Raw genomic sequence first — 17,538 nt, forward strand, 5'->3', positions numbered from 1 at the left:
TTTGGTCTAGTTATAGTTGATGATTTTTCAAGATTTACGTGGGTGTTCTTTCTTAATGACAAGTCGCAGGTCCAGAAGATCTTCAGAAACTTCGCTAGGAAGGCCCAAAATCAGTTTGATGTGAAGATCAAGAAGGTTCGGAGTGACAACGGAACGGAGTTCAAGAACACAAATGTGGACACCTTTCTTGACGAAGAAGGGATTTCACACGAGTTCTCGGCTACGTACACACCTCAACAAAATGGAGTTGTTGAGAGGAAGAACCGGACGCTCATCGAAATGGCAAGAACGATGCTTGATGAATACAAGACGCCGAAGCACTTTTGGGCAGAAGCGGTTGAGACAGCTTGTCACGCAACAAATCGCTTATATCTTCACAAGCTACTCAGCAAGATGGCATACGAGCTTCTCACCGGTAACAAACCCCAAGTTGGATACTTTCGAGTATTCGGCTCAAAGTGCTACATTCTTGATAAGCATCGTCATTCAAAGTTTGCTCCTAAATCTCATGAAGGTTTCTACTTGGTTATGGACTCAAACTCTCACACTTACCGTGTCTACAACAATTTCACCCGAAAGGTTGAAGAGACGGTAGATGTGAAGTTTGATGAATCTAATGGCTCGCAAGTAGAGCAATTGCCAATTGATGTAGGAGACAAAGACCCTTCAGAAGCAATTCCAAGACTTGTCCATTGGCAAAATTCGTCCAACGGAGGTGAAGGAGAGTACTTCATCCGTCCAAGTGGAAGCTTCTACTTCACGACAAGGTGAACCAAGAATCGACACGGAAGCATCCACAAGTGGGACACACCAAGATGAAGAAAACGAGGAAATACATCAAGACGAACATCAACAACCTCCTTCTCCACCACGACAAGAGAACGACGACGTCAACAATGAAGAAGGCCAAGAAGAAGAACAAGATGAAGAAGATGTTCGACAAAGACCCAAGCAAAAGCTCTCACGAGTTCGAGCAAGAATTACCAAAGATCATCCCGTCGAGCAAATCTTCAATGATATACAAACCGGGAGAATCACTCGCTCAAAAACTCGTTTAGCTAACTTTTGTGAAAACTATTCATTCATCTCTAGCATTGAACCTATGAAGGTTGAAGAAGCATTGGAAGATCCGGATTGGATAAACGCTATGCATGAAGAGCTACACAACTTTGAGAGAAACCAAGTTTGGACATTAGTTGAGAAGCCCGACAACAACCACAACATCATTGGTACCAAATGGGTGTTTCGCAACAAGCAAGATGAAGATGGACAAGTGGTTCGCAACAAAGCACGTCTCGTCGCCCAAGGATACACACAAGTCGAAGGTATGGACTATGGTGAGACATATGCTCCCGTTGCTAGACTTGAGTCCATTCGCATCTTACTTGCCTATGCTAATCACCATAATATCACCTTGTACCAAATGGACATTAAAAGTGCTTTTCTAAATGGAGAAATAGAGGAGGAAGTTTATGTCAAACAACCTCCCGGCTTTGTTAATTCTAAGAAACCAAATCATGTTTACAAACTTCACAAAGCTCTTTATGGTCTTAAACAAGCTCCTAGAGCATGGTATAAATGCTTGACCAAGTTCCTTACTACAAGTGGTTTTGAAATTGGTAAAATTGACTCTACTCTTTTCACTAAAAAGGTTAATGGAGAACTTTTTGTATGCCAAATTTATGTTGATGACATCATATTTGGTTCAACTAACCCTCTCTTTAGTGAAAAGTTTGGAAAGCTAATGTCAGAGAAGTTTGAGATGTCTATGATGAGTGAACTCAAATTCTTTCTTGGATTGCAAATCAAGCAAACTAAGGAAGGTACATTTGTCTCTCAAACAAAGTACACCAAGGACTTATTCAAGAAGTTCAATATGCAAGAATGCAAAGGTATGTCTACACCCATGCCTACTAGTGGACATAATGATTTAACCAAAGATGGTGAACCAGTTGATCAAAAGGTTTATCGCTCTATGATTGGTTCATTGTTATACCTATGTGCTTCACGTCCCGATATTATGCTAAGTGTGTGCATGTGTGCACGATATCAAGCTGCTCCTAAAGATTGTCATCTTAAGGCTGTGAAAAGGATAGTGAGATATTTAATCCATACACCAAATTTTGGCATTTGGTATCCTAAGAGGTCTTCTTTTGATCTTGTTGGCTATTCCGACTCAGATTATGCCGGAGACAAGGTTGATAGAAAGTCCACTTCGGGTACTTGTCAATTTCTTGGTAGATCTCTTGTGTCTTGGTCTTCCAAGAAACAAAACTCGGTATCCTTATCCACCGCCGAAGCGGAATACATTGCCGCTGGTTCATGTTGTGCTCAATTACTTTGGATGACCCAAACTCTTAAAGATTATGGGATTTATGTGAAACATGTTCCACTGCTTTGTGACAATGAAAGTGCTATCAAAATTGGTCATAATCCTGTACAACATTCTCGAACTAAGCATATTGAAGTTCGTCATCATTTCATTCGAGATCATGTTGCTAAGGGTGACATCAATCTTAAGCATGTTCGCACCGATAAACAATTGGCGGATATATTCACTAAACCGCTTGATGAGAAAGTGTTTTGCAGGTTGAGAGGAGAATTGAACATCATTGATGCTTCGAATTTGGAGTAGAAACTCCATTGGCTACATGCAAGACATGAGCTTATAAGTAATCCATGATGTATCTCTTATGATAACTATCTTATGTCTTGGATATATTTGCATCTTGCATGTTGTCTAACCCATGTAGGTGCTTGGTTGAATTTAGTTCCATGAGATTGCGACTCACTCACATCTTGAGCAATCTCTACAAGACCAAGACTCTACACAATAGTGGTTGAAGACAAGGAAGCACAAAACCATTCAAACATATCCTTTGACAAATTCTATGTTGAGCATCATGATTGTCATTTTTGGATACACAAGTGCTCTCCCTTGCAAGAACTAACCCATGTAGGTAGATGAACTCAAACTCCAAGTGGTGCTCCCAACTCTTGATGAGCTACATCAACCTTGAGCACCCACACAAGTCCAACTACATGAGCAAGAACCACACCACCACCCAAGGTATGTTGTTCCATCTTAGAGAAGCTTTACTCCAAGACATGAGTCAAAGCAACTCAACAAGATGTGAATACATCAAGATGCTTAAACGAAAAATGGTAACCCCATTTTGAGCTTAAACGATGAGTATGACCTATGATCAAGTGTCCTCACTTGACTCCTACGTCAATATACTCTAACATAGGTGACTATGTCACCGCCCAACTCTAGATGAAGTTCTATTGTGTTCTTTTCTGTGTTATTGCATTTGTCTCATGCATGTTTAGTTTCTTTTCTTTAAGAAAAAAAATGACTTCATCTAGATCTTTTAGTTTCTTCCCTTTTCTCTTTGTGTTTGTTCTGCATTTTTTGCATTTAATTCCTTGCAAATCCTTCAGGTAATTCATTGCAAATCTTTGTGAGATCTTACTTGTCTAGTGAGCTGAGGTGACAAGTGTGTTTCTATGTGTAAACTCAGTTTCACCGACTTGAAAATTTCGGTCCAACCGAATATTTTCGGTACCACCAAAATATGCCACTCGGTGCCACCGACTTTGCAATCAGAAAACCAATTTTCCACTTATTCTACATTTCTTCTGTTCCAGCTCCACTAAATGAATCTTGTCCTCCACAAGAATCACAATTTTATCCTCTGCTTTGTGCTGAATCTCAAGGACCAAACCTATTCGACGGATTCCAGGAAAAACCTTCTTGGAAATTGATGTCAAAGGGGGATAGAGAGATCACATCAAAGCTTGTAGGAAAGAGAGATCACATCAAGGGAGAGAAAGAATTAAGGGGGAGAGAAAGTCTCAAGGATCCCAGATGTTGCTAAGGGGGGGAGAGAGATTTCCAGGGAGATGTTGCCACATGTCTTTTTGGGGGAAAGACATGTTCATATGAACTCATTTGAATTAAGTTCTATTCAGCTCTGATTTTCTGTTTCCTATCTTCTCCCAATATCCCATGTAAGATTCAGGGGGAGCAAGACACCTAAGGGAAAAGAAATCAGCCAAATTCATTGCATATCTTTATTCTTGGGGACATGTTGAATCCAATGTTATCACTCTCTACATGTCATCCCAGTCTTGGCATTCTTGTGGTTTCTTTTGTTTGCTCTGGCTAGTGGACGTACCTGTGTTATCTAACCTTGTTTGTGCATGTTCATTCCATTCTAAGCCAACTCGAGACCACAAGGTAAGTATATGCATCAAAATCATGAGTATGAGGAGTTCTTGCTTATGTACATACTGTTTGCAAGAAGGACTCATGAGCATGAAGGTATTTTTCTTGATAATCTTTTTCTCTGATGCATATGGCCAAGATACATGTAACACATTGCCTACTCTGTCATGTTTATGCTCTCACATGCCTCTATATTTCATATCTACATGAGTGCATACATGTAGGGGGAGCCTATGCTTGTTACATGTTCTTCCAAAGCTTTACTTGCTGTTCTTTATATCTTTATCTAAAGCTTTGATGTATGTTGCCATCAATTACCAAAAAGGGGGAGATTGAAAGCACAAGTGCTCCCTAGGTGGTTTTGATAATTGATGACAACATATCTCTTGTTGGACTAACACTTCTATCTAGCATGTTTCAGATAAGTTCAACAATGGAGTGGCATGGACTAAAGGTTGTGGGAACTCCTTAGATGCTAAGGACAAAGGATTGGCTAAAGCTTCGAGCTCAAGACTCTTCATTTTATATTTTAGTGATCCAAGATCACATTGAGTCCATAGGAAAAGCCAATACTATCAAGGAGGGATGAGGTGTTGCTTAATGAGCCTCTTGCTCCATGTGCTTAATGATATGCTCCAAAACCCTCAACTACTTTCCCATATCCACATATGACCTAAACTCTAAGCCAAACTCGGTCCTACCGATTTTTCCTATCCGGCGCCACCGAGTTTCACTTGTCATTAGCCACTGACAAACCCTAGCAATTCGGTTCTACCGATAAGGATCTCGGTCCCACCGAGATGGGGTTGCAAACTCTCTGTTACCCATTGCATTATTCTCGGTCCCACCGAGTTTGTGTAATCGGTCCCACCGAGATTGCAATGTAAACTCAGTGTTTCCCCTTTGTAACTTTTCGGTCTCACCGAGTTCCACTCGGTCTCACCGAAAGAGCAAATCGGTCCCACCGAGTTTGCCTGACCAACTCTCTGGTTAGCTAATTACCAAACTCGGTCTCACCGAGTTTGTGTAATCGGTCTCACCGAGATTATGTTATGCCCAAACCCTAACCGAATCGGTCCTACCGAGTTGCATGTCAGTCCCACCGAAATTCCTAACAGTCACTAGGTTTACCATTTCGGTCCGACCGAGTTTTCTGATTCGGTCCCACCGAGATTGGTAAATTGTGTGTAACGGTTGGATTTTGAGTGGAGGCTATATATACCCCTCCACCTCCTTCTCATTCGATGAGAGAGCCACCAGAACACACACACCATTCCTACTCATATGTTCTGAGAGAAAACCACCTACTCATGTGTTGAGATCAAGACATTCCATTCCTACCATATGAATCTTGATCTCTATCCTTCCCAAGTTGCTTTCCACTCAAATATTCTTTCCACCAAATCCAAATCCTATGAGAGAGAGTTGAGTGTTGGGGAGACTATCATTTGAAGCACAAGAGCAAGGAGTTCATTACCTACACACCATTTGTTACTTCTTGGAGAGTGGTGTCTCCTAGATTGGCTAGGTGTCACTTGGGAGCCTCCGACAAGATTGTGGAGTTGAACCAAGGAGTTTGTAAGGGCAAGGAGATCGCCTACTTCGTGAAGATCTACCGCTAGTGAGGCAAGTCCTTCGTGGGCGTTGGCCATGGTGGGATAGACAAGGTTGCTTCTTCGTGGACCCTTTGTGGGTGGTTGCTTCTCCGTGGACCCTTCGTGGGTGGATCCCTTCGTGGACTCGCGCAACCGTTACCCTTGGGTGGAGCCCTGTGTGGACTCACGCAACCGTTACCCTTCGTGGGTTGAAGTCTCCATCAACGTGGATGTAGGATAGCACCACCTATCTGAACCACGGGAAAAACATCCGTGTCTCCAATTGCGTTTGAAATCTCCAAACCCTTCCCTTTACATTCTTACAAGTTGCATGCTTTACATTCCGCTGCTCATATACTCTTTGCTTGCTTGCTTGATATGTATTGTGTGTGCTGAAATTGTGCCTAAACTCCACTTAAACCGAAAAGGCTTAAAAATTGCAACTTTACCACGAAGTGTCTAATCACCCCCCTCTAGACACATCTACTTCTAGATCCTACAGCCGCGAGTGCCCGCAGAATCCCAGGCGCAACCCTGCCGCGGCCACCGCTAGGGTGCCGACGAGGGATAGACTCTGCTTTGCTCCCGCTGCTCCTGCGTCTCCACCCGCTACCGCCACGCCGCCACCCCTCGCCATGGAGGGCACCCACGTCGCCGACCCCACGCGCCGCCCGCGGCACAGCTGCAAGGTGGTGATGTCCACCCCTGCGCTGGAGCATGCCACCTTCGTCCTCAAGCGCCAGGCGGTGCTGCTCAGGGCGGCGGATGCGCGTCGGACCTCCAGTGCCATGGCGGTCGGGCTGGAGCTCGAGGCGCGGCGGGATGCTGCGGATCACCAGCCACGAGCCGGAGGACTACCTCATCATCTTTGATCTGCCGATTCATCAGGATCAAGTTGTCAAGCTCGGCTCTCTGTCAGTCGACGATGCCAAGTTCTTCATCAAGCGCTGGCACGAGGATGATCACGCGGTGGTGCAAACCTTCAACTACCACGTCCGGGTGGTCATTAAGAAGATGCCGCAGCAGCTCTGGTCCGTTGAAGGGGCTGAAGAGGCCCTTGGCTGCCGCGTCGACCGCCTCGACAGCCGCACCTTCGAGCGGAGCCACACCAAGAGCTTCGCCTGCTGGGTGTGGGTTTGGGATGTGGGGCTCATCCCGACCAAGCACACATTTTGGCCGATGGAGCGAGGGGCGGGCCGTGTGGAGGAGATGCTCGGGTTCTCTCCACCGGGCCGCATCGTCACCGCGCCTCCGTCCGCAAGCCGGCACGACGTCCTCATCCATGTGGACCGCATCAAAGATTGGACGCCCTACGAACCGCGGTTGCTGCGCTGGGCGCAGAGTGGCCTGCCTTGCTCGGACTCCGAAGATGATGACAGACCCATGCCGCGGATCATCCCCGTCGCCTCCTGGAAGAGGGGAGTGGAAGACGGCCAGCGCGAACCACAACACCGCCGCCAACTTGTCGTGCTCGTTGATGTGGGCTACCGCGGTGCACCCCGTGGCGTTGGCTACAAGGATGAAGATGGAGAAGATTAGGGCGGCCGCAGATCATGGAAGGACACGCTCCTTGGCCAGAGCCGCGCCGAAAAGGAGAAGGTGGAGGAGCAGGAGAGCTCCTCTCGACGCCGTAGCCGCTCCCCGTCGGGGCAGCGCCGCTCTGAGAGCTCGCGCGGCTGTCGCAGCTCCGCCCGTCGTCATGCTGCAGGCACGGGGGGTGTTGCTCTTCACGCGCCGCGCCCCCTACCCCCGCCTCCTACTGCTGCCGCTGCCACGGTTTAAGACCCGATCGCCTACTTCTTCGCCGGCGCCAAGACCCATCTCCCGCAGCCACCACCATTCGATTGCATGGCTGCTAAGCTGGAGGCCCACGTGTCTGCCGCTATCTCGACCCCCCTGGAGTTCAACGGCCAAGCCAGCTGCATCAACGCGGCAGATGCGGGCCTGCCAGACGCCTTCGGCCCAACCCTGGCGGGCCCAGGCGTTACAGTGGGCCTCCTTAGTCACAAGGAGCGGGCCCACTCCGCAGCAGTGGAGATGCAGCTTGGGGCTGTCACCCAACATGTCTGTTGCCTCTAGCTCGATGCAGAGGGCGAGGTTTTAGACCTGAATGCGGCCCCGCTGCGCCCCTTCCAAGCCACCAAGCCGCCGCTGGTGCCGGAGGCACCGGTGCGCCGCTCGTCGGCCCCGCCCAAGACCAGGGCCGCGCCTGCTCCAGTGCGCCACAGTGCCCGCCAAGAGGGAAATCCATCGACGGTTCCAGTCGCGCAACGGGGGACGCCGCGGCTTGTGCGCGAGCTGGGTCTGCTTGGCTCAAAGAAGAAGATGACTGCCAAGGCCGCCGAGAAGCTGCTCCGAAAGTTCGATGAGCCGCTCACTGATGACGACATCGCCTGCATCGTCAAGCTGACCCGTCTCAACAAGGAGGCGCTGCGTGCAGCGGCTGCCTGTACCGGCGCCGATGGAGTGGCCAAGGAGGCCGTTGTCTGATCATGTTAGTGCGATGTTTTAGGAATCTCCAGCGGCGCCCGGCCTTAAGCTTGGTTGAGTTAGGGCTCTTTGTAATCCTTGTAGGGTTAGTGTTTAGGAGTAGCTGGCGCTGCTGCAATTTGGGGCCTATTGGTGGGCAGCAGCGTTCCCTGAAAGTTGGAGGAGTTTGCTTGTCTTCGTCAGTACGTTTATCTTCAATCAATGAAACTAGTAGCCGTTGGAGTATGATCAAGTGTCCATATGGATGACAACCGCTGTCCGATAGTTAGTTGGAACATACATGGGCTCAATATGCCAGCCAAACGTGACGCTGTCTGTGAAGCAGTCGCGGTGCATCGACCAACGATTCTCTGTCTTCAGGAGACGAAAATCGACACCTGGTCACCAGCTCTAGTCAGAGATATAGGAGGTAGCAGATTAGCCGACTGTGTAGTGTTGCCTGCGATCGGTTCTAGAGGCGGGGTTGCCATTCTTTGGGACAGTGAGATCGTCTCGATCGCGTCCCAGGCAGTAGGGGAGTTCGCCATCACTGCCAAAGTAACGGTCACCGAATCGGCCACTGCTTTTTGGCTAACTGCGGTTTATGGACCGGCAGAGGACGCTCGAAAGGATGCGTTCCTCCTTGAGCTGGCAAGATCTGCCCCCCCCCTCCTGGCGAGCCTTGGCTCCTCACCGGTGATTTCAACATTATCTACGAAGCTAGAGATAAGAACAACTTCAACCTTAATCGGCGTATCATGGGAAAGTTTAGGGTGGCACTAGACGCGGCAGGTTTGCGGGAAATTAAGTGTAAAAACAGGCGATTCACCAGGAGTAATGAGCGGCAAAACCCAACGCTGGTTAGTATAGACAAATTCTTTTGCCCTATTAGCTGGGAGCTTCTCTTCCCCGCCTATGGCTTGATGGCCGCCGCCACGGCGTGCTCCGATCACTGCCCGTTGGTCTTGGCGCCATGCGAAGCCCCGATCCGTCGTGCTCGCTTCAGATTTGAGTCTTTCTGGCCGCAATTCCCGCGCTTTCACACTACCGTGGAGCGTGCCTGGAGCCGGCCGGTTCAGCAACGTTGCGCTTTTGCGCGACTGCAGGTCAAGCTCAGCAGGGCGGCGCACGATCTGAAGATCTGGAGCAGATCATTGTTCAGCGATGCGAAGACTAAATTCCACATTGCCAGTGAGGTGATTCTCCGACTGGACGTGGCGCAGGAGACTAGAATGCTGTCAATTGCAGAATTCAATTTGTGCAAACTGCTCAAGATCCGGCTAGTGGGGCTGGCGGCAATCGAAAGGGAAAGAAAGAGACAAGCCTCCAGGGTGCTCTCGCTGCGAGCAGGCAACGCCAGCACGAAGTTCTTCCACGCCAAGTGTTGCTCCAGAAGACGTAAAAACTTCATCCATACAATTCAGAGCGACGATCGATGTGCCACGGCGCATAGAGACAAGGAGCAGATTATCCACAAGCACTTTAGCAGCATGATGACCGCAGGCTCGGGGCGACGTGTGACTCTCAACTGGAGCGCACTGCAGCTGCCAAGGGTTGAAGCGGCAGGGCTGGATAATCCATTCTCGGAGGGAGAGGTCTGGGCAGATCATGCAGTCACCAGCAGAGAAGGCGCCAGGCCCTGATGGTTTCAGTGGAACTTTCTTCAGGGCCTGCTGGTCGATCATCAGTACTGATGTCATGGCGGCTTTTCACCAATTCTACCGTTTAGCTGGTAGAAATCTAGCTGCTTTGAACACCGCATTTGTAGCTCTGCTGCCAAAGAAGGACGGGGCTGTGCGGATGTCAGATTTTCGCTCGATCAGTCTAATCCACTCCTTTGCAAAGCTGGTTACTAAGGTGCTGTCAATACGGCTGTCCAAAGTTATCAACACGCTCGCCTCCCCCGCTTAGTCAGCCTTCCTGAAGACGAGGTGTATACAAGACAGTTTTCTCTATGTCCAAAATGGTGTGCGGGCTCTGCATCGTTCCAAAACCCCAGCTATGCTACTCAAATTGGACATCTCCAAAGCTTTTGACAGCGTGTCCTCGGACTACTTGTTGGAGCTGTTGCAGGAGTTAGGGTTCAGCGCCGGATGGAGAGACTGGATTGCCTGGCTATTGGCATCATCGCACTCGGAGTTTCTGCTTAATGGAGTGCCAGGAAGGAAGATTAGACACCGCAAGGGTCTTCGACAGGGCGACCCACTGTCCCCACTGCTGTTTATTCTGGCCATTGACCCGTTGCAATGCCTGATCGATGCAGCGGTTCAGCAACAAATGATGCAGCCATTGCCAAGGAGGGAGCTGAAGCTAAGGGTCAGCATGTACGCAGATGATGTAATTGTTTTTATGAACCCAGTGCAAGAAGAGATGGAGATGCTCACCACCATACTGAATTTGTTTGGCGAGGCCACGGGCCTGAGGATCAATAGGCATAAATCAACAGTGACTCCAATTAGATGCGAGGAAGTGGATGTTCAGCAAGTTCTGCAGAGCTTTGGAGGCATCATAACTAATTTACCGCTAAAATATTTGGGCCTCCCGCTCACTCTGACAAGAACGAGACTTTTTCACCTCCAGTTTGTCTTGGATCGGATCAAAGCAAGGCTAGCCGGATGGAAGGGCAGGCTCATGTCCATTGCTGGTCGACGGGTCCTCGTTAGAGCCGTGCTAACTGCAATCCCCGCGTTTGCTATGACAGTACTTCGCATGCCAAAGAAATTCTTCAAAGAAATCATCAAAGTCAGACGAGGCTTCCTGTGGGCACAAGAGGATGAGCTATCCGGAGGCAAATGTAAAGTAAATTGGAGTAAGGTGTGCACACCTTTGGATAAACAAGGACTTGGCATCCTGAACCTCGAGTGTTTTGGCTGGGCCCTGCGGCAACGATGGCTATGGCAAACCTGGAAGCACCCAGACAAGCCATGGGTGGGCATGGAGGTACCGCGCACTGCCTCCGATCGGCCGTTCTTCAACGCGGCCACCTCGGTCATGCTTGGCAACGGACAGACGGCAAGGTTTTGGACCTGCTCCTGGCACCAGGCCGGCGCACTGCATCTCCTTTTCCCAACGCTGTATAAGCACTCGAGGAGGAAGAACAGATCGGTTGCTGATGCCATACGTGATGATCGATGGATCCTGGACCTATCGCACGGGCAGACAGATCAGATAGTCTATGACTGTGTTGCCCTGGCAAGACTATTGCGGCTGTTGCCTGTAAATCTCAGTTCAGACACGAGCGACGAGATCCGATGGAACTTGGAGGCCACTGGCTGCTACACTGCTGCTTCAACTTATCGGGCGCAATTCCAAGCGAACCTCACCTCCACATACCCACAGATCATCTGGAAGACTTGGGCGCCCGGGAAACTGAAGATCTTCTTCTGGTTGCTGCTGCTGGACAGGCTCTGGTGCAACGATCGACTGCAACGAAGAGGGTGGCCCAATGCATATTTCTGTCAGTTCTGTTTCAGAAACCTCGAGACGGTCGACCACATCTTCTGGTCCTGCCCTTTCACCATCACAATTTGGAACAGCCTCTCGGTTTGGACGGGCTGTGAAGCACTGAGTCTGCAATCTGATCGCCAAGCCCAAAGCGGCACCGATCGGATCATGAGCATTGTGGAGGGTACAAAACCGGAGTTCAGAAAGAGCATAAAGTCGCTCACGATGCTAGCAACTTGGAAAATTTGGAGGCAGCGGAACGACTGCACTTTCAGGAACAAAGCAGCATCTGGGAGAGAAATTTTGCAGGCCATCAGGCGAGGCATTGACCTATGGAGGCAGGCTGGAGCAACATGCCTGATGCACCCATTCACGCTGCCACCAGAAGGGATAGGCTGATTGAGCTAGTGTTTTGTTTTCCCTTTGTTTCACTTTTGATCGTTTTGATCACCTCCATGTATTTTCAGTTTACCCATTGCTCCTTGCTATGATCAACATGAAAAGCCGGCTATGCTGGATCTTTCAAAAAAAAAACTTAAGAGAAAGAAAAACTTGATACCAGGTGCGCCATCGTGTGTCATTGGCTGACGCCATATGCCATGTGATCCTACAGCCAAGCACATGACGCGTCGCCTGTTTTTTCTTTGCATATCCTCTGATCCTCTCCTCCTTGCCGCAATGCTTAGCACTGCTCTGATTAGAGGAGGGGGAGAGGACGGCTGGGTGACTCTTCTATACGTACATGATCACCATAGGCACCCTATCTATTTCTTGAGACTCCAATTGCTCCTCGATGCATAAAACAACTTGCAGTTGATTGTCCTAAGAAGAGAACCAACATATGAAGCGTGGTGGGAGGATGACCCTCCCTTAACTGCAAAGACGACAGATCGAAGTAGAAATCTATATACTTGGTCACATAATTGGGCGTGCCCAACTCCAGGTGCATAGCCGCCCTGGGCACGTCCTCCACCTCTAGCAACTTGCCATCTAGCTAGCTCGCCCAATCCAGTTCTTCCCCACCATCTGCCTCAGCGCATCATTGTGGGTTCTCGGGGGCATAACTCATCAATTAAACTCACGACAGGAGCAGTGTGATGATAGTTTTCACAAGCGGGCACGCAAGCAGCACACACCACAGCGATGACGGCCTTGAAGATCGTGTACGCGTGGATCAGGAACATGTGAACTTGAAGCACATGTCCACATGACAGCTGGCAGGGCATGCAAGATTAGGAGAGGGAGCACGGCAGCCAACCATGACTACGGCAATTCCATCTTTCAGATTGAAGGGAAGAAGAGGAACCTAGAACGATCTTGGGAGATTTATTTCTAGATCGGTGGGAAGGAAAGGAACGTGCATGCCACACCTATTTTGGGAGAGTTTTATTCGGCCAAATAAGAAGAAGAGGTATCGTGAGACATTGGGAACGGTGCAGAGGAGTCCTTAATTGATACTCTGATTTGGTTTTGGAGGAGGCTGTTGATGATGTGTGGTTTTTTTCTCTTGTGATGAAAGGACGTGAAGCTTTTTCCTCCTTTTTTTAGTGGATGGTTTTTTTTTCTTATGAAAGGACGTGAAACTTTAGATAGATTGAGATACGTTTCTTGTTCTGTTTTTACAGCTGAGAAAAGTGTTTTTTTGCTCAAGATTTTATGGTTGGATCTACACCGTAATAACTCGGTCCCACGCTAGATGAATGGCTAAAAAAAATCTAATTTGCGTGGGAATTTCTAGGGACTTGGTTGAATCTACACCGTAATAACTCGGTCCCACTTCTGATGAACGGCTCGTAAAATCTAATTTACGTAAGAATTTCTAGAAAGTCTAGAATTAGTATAGGTAGGTAGGTATAGGTATAGGTATAGGTATAGATATAGGTATAGGTATAGGTATAGATAGATAGATATCGATAGATAGATATAGATAGCAAAAGGGCTCGTGCGTTGCAACGGGAGAAAAAAAAAGCATCATAATCTCCAATGGTCATGACCACATTTTGCTACATCACATACTATCACTCTCAATTTCGTGAAATCATGAACAGTTTTTGATATCATGATTTAAACTCATTCACATATTTGAAATCGTGAACATTTTTCAAGTCTGTGATCACGTTTTACAAATTTTTAAACATTTTCTAAAATCAAGAACATTTTTTGAATACATGAACATTTTATACTATTTGCAAAAATTTGTTTAAAATCAGGAACATTTTTTAAACAATTTTCTTGAAAGGGCAAACATTTCTAGATTCGACGAATATTTAACTGAAAATTGGTGGAACAATTTTTTAAATCCACTAACATTTTTTGATTTAGCAAACATTTTTTGTTTTAACAAACATTTTTTGAAATGCATGATCAATTTTTAAATAAGTAAATTTTATGAACAAATAAACTATTTTGTAACTTTCGAATAATTTTTGAATAGGCCCGGAGGGTGGTGCTCCTCACAGCATCGACGTCGTCCGTGTTCTGGAGCTTCAGATCAAGATTAGTGGTAGAGGACCAAGTTACTTTTACCACTTTTATGTTGTGCCCTATTTTTCTTTTTTTTATACCTCCATGTAACTTGTATCACCATAGTCTTATATAATGCCGCTTCCGGGGCGTTTGGGGCCCTTTCCCTGTAAATTTTTTTTTGTGTGTCACTTGATGTGTACGGGTGCTATCTTGGAGAGATAAGGTCATGTGTGGATAGGGATCAGTGGGAAGAAACGACTGGACCAGAAAAGAGGTGAGGTAGCGGTGCGTGGGACCCTGTAGTGGACGCGTGGCCCGGCTGTTTATAGTCAGCTGGATGAGAACAAATTTCCCCATCTCAAGCGAAGCCCTCTCACAGACCCCCCCGCCGTGCTCGAGCGCGAGCGCCTCCTCGCTCCCTCATCCAAGAAGCAGGCACGAACAGGCGCCACTCTCCCGCAGCTTGATCCTGAGTGAGTCGAGCGAGCGCCTCCTCGCACCCTCGTCCACGAAGGAGGCAGCTCTCAAGGGCCCTTTTTCCCGCAGCGAACCCAGTGGGTCGAGCCAACCCCCCCGCCGGCGATCTGCAGCAGGACCCCGCTGGTGAGCCAGCTCCTTCCCGCGCTTCTCCCCGGTCTCCTCTCTCTGTCTTCTCACCCTCTCTTTTCTCTCAAGCAGGAAGCAGCAACTCCAGCACAACAATGGCGCCGCCCATGGATCTTAGAACTGTCGCCGTCACGCCCGCGTCATTCGGAACCTTCACTGACGCCCGCCGTCGCGACCCTGCATGTGCGTATCAGCACCACAACAATGGCGCCGCCCAGATCTCAGAACTCCCGTCCTCATGCCCGCGTCATTCTCCGGAATCTTCACCGACACCCGCCGTCGCAATTCTGCATGTGCGTGTTAGCAGGAGCATCTCCCGCATTGGCCTCGACCGCCTCTCGTCGTCTCCCTCTCTTCGAGTCACAGGCCGGCGGCGAGCTCGTAGAGGCATGGAGGTCAGGCGGCCATGGCTTCCTGCGAAGGAGGGAGAGAGAGAGAGAGAGGAAGGGAAGGAGAGGAGGGCAAGGTGGCGCGTTAGTCCGACGGCGGCACTCCGGTGGCTGGCCGGCGCGGGGCGGTTCGAGCGCGAGCCCGCGCGTGGAGGCGCTGGGTGCGGTCGGTGGTGGCAGACGCAGCGAAAGGGTGTTTTTTGTAAAAACAAAACGTTTTCTCAGATTCATTTAAAAAAGAACTGCGGGTTGAATATCCAAAAACATAAGGGCTTTTCTGCAAAACTGTCACGACGTACCACCAGAAGCACTCCGTGCTTTTTTATTATTATTATTATTATTATTATTATATATAAGGAGAAGATAGATAGATTTCCGTCCGTGCGTGCGTGATGGCTGATGAATGAAGAAGCGCATATGTGCGTGTAAATTAACAATCTCTGCCTTCTCTCGGCGGCGTGTGCTGTGCTGCCCGGTCGCTTAAAAGGCCAGCTGCTCCTTTTGCAGAATAGAGTGATCGTAGGCCTCTCTTGCTTTCTTCCCCAAATTTGGTGCAAGCGAGCAACGACGATCTCAACCTTCTCTGGTGGCACCGACCCACAAAGGTACCGTGTAATCTTTGTAGGGGATTAGAGCGGCGATTGATGTGTTTTGTTAGAGGGCTGACATGACGGGTTGGATAACTACGTTACGTGAGCAGAAAAATTTGATAATACAGTTCCTTGATAGTAGGGGTACTAGCAGAATCCATGTGGATGGCAGACTAGCGAAGATGTTGAAGAGAGGAACGTCTGCAGAGATGATCCTTCATGTTTGTTCAAAATTGCTTTAAAATGGATGCGGACATGGTTGGATGGTCGGCTCCTGCATAACTGTCCGTTGAATTGCTAGCGTATGAATTTCCTCGCCCTGTTTTCTCAAAAAATAAAATAAAATTACTCGTCCTTCTTTCCTCTGTTCGTTGTTCATCATAGGACGGAGTTGCGCCTCTTCTTCCCAAAATCCGGTGCGGGCGAGACCAGGAGGAATGCGCCGGGTGCCCAGTGCCCAGGGTAGAAGCTCAGGCTCCCGCACGTGTCGGGCGTATGCGGCTGCGGAAACGACGGCGAGCTTCTCCGTGCTGGTAGTGCTCTTGTTTGTGCTACAACAAGATCTCAGCATGAGTAGTGGTGCCCGTCTCACTATTGTACACCGATTGATCAACAGGGATCGAGGGTTTGTTGATTAACACGATAATAAAAATGATATTCCCAAATTTCCCCACGTGTTAATGCTCACAAGATCTCAACAGGGCATCAGGTAAACGACAAGATCTCTGTTTTTATTATCCCGTTAAGCGATACCGTTAAGCGATGCTCTGTTTTCCACTTTGGTTTATTCGAGCCCTCCTTTCCCCCACTGCTGGTCGTAACAGAGCATCAGGTAAACGACACAACGTTGGTCACTTGTAATGGATCATTGGATGAATATATAGTGGGAATATCAACATCGACTTGCCTGAGATTCGGCAGGTGCTCCACGCCTTCAATGGTCGAGGGGCCGTGACGCTCCACTCCACGCTCATGGATTTGCAGATGCAACTCTTGGAGTTTGGGCATCGCCCCTGCCATGTAGGTTAGGCATGGGGCGAAGCACGTGATTCTAAAACATTTGAGAAGCTCGAATGCCACCACACCATCACGGATGACAATCCTTGTTCCTGGGGATTTTGGTACCCACAACCACAGGTCCAGTAGATTAGGGGGCTGTTTAGTTTGTGACTAACTTTGTCAAAGGTTGCCACACCTAAGATTAGGCAAGTTTAACTAACTTAGGTGAGTGTTTGGTTCAAGCCATACCTTAAGCAAGCCACACTTGAGTCCCACATGGCATATATACAAAAAGTGTGGCAAAATTCCCTTAAGCTTGCCAACTTGTGGCTCTCATTTTAATGAACTAAGCTTAGGCAAGGTTGGCAAAAATGTGTGGTAAGTGTGGCAATGCTAGACCTAGAACCAAACAACCCGTAGGTAACCCTGCGAGCAAATCAACGTCCTCCCGCATCTGCTTCTCAACAGCAATTCCCAACACGCACAGCTTTTGGTGTTGACCGGTCCAAACTGGAACCCTTGGAAACATCCAAGCTGCTGCAACACGGAGTTCCTCAAGATTGCTCTCAGTGTTGCTAGTGCTTGGAGAACCCAATTCAACAAAAGGAGGATGTGATATCTTACTACATGACCAAAGATATCTCAGATTGCTCCTGATAAGTTTGGCCACGGAACACCAGAAAGTATCCATCAGAATTCCATGCTGGCTGGTGGTATGTTCAGCACCATCGCAGCAAAATTGTAGATGT

General features: G+C 48.4%; 1 long non-coding RNA gene and 1 pseudogene across 1 annotated transcript; one reads left to right on the plus strand and one right to left on the minus strand.

Annotated features, from left to right (window-relative positions):
* LOC123153879 (uncharacterized) overlaps nucleotides 1-17,538 on the minus strand; it is a 61,504-nt pseudogene that overhangs the window by 12,669 nt on the left and 31,297 nt on the right.
* Nucleotides 14,575-16,455, plus strand: LOC123149706 (uncharacterized). Its single transcript, XR_006474814.1, has 2 exons — nucleotides 14,575-14,808; nucleotides 14,884-16,455. It is a non-coding gene; the product is annotated as an uncharacterized lncRNA (long non-coding RNA).

Source organism: Triticum aestivum, chromosome 7A (genome assembly GCF_018294505.1).
Source record: "Triticum aestivum cultivar Chinese Spring chromosome 7A, IWGSC CS RefSeq v2.1, whole genome shotgun sequence".
Classification (NCBI taxonomy): domain Eukaryota; kingdom Viridiplantae; phylum Streptophyta; class Magnoliopsida; order Poales; family Poaceae; genus Triticum; species Triticum aestivum.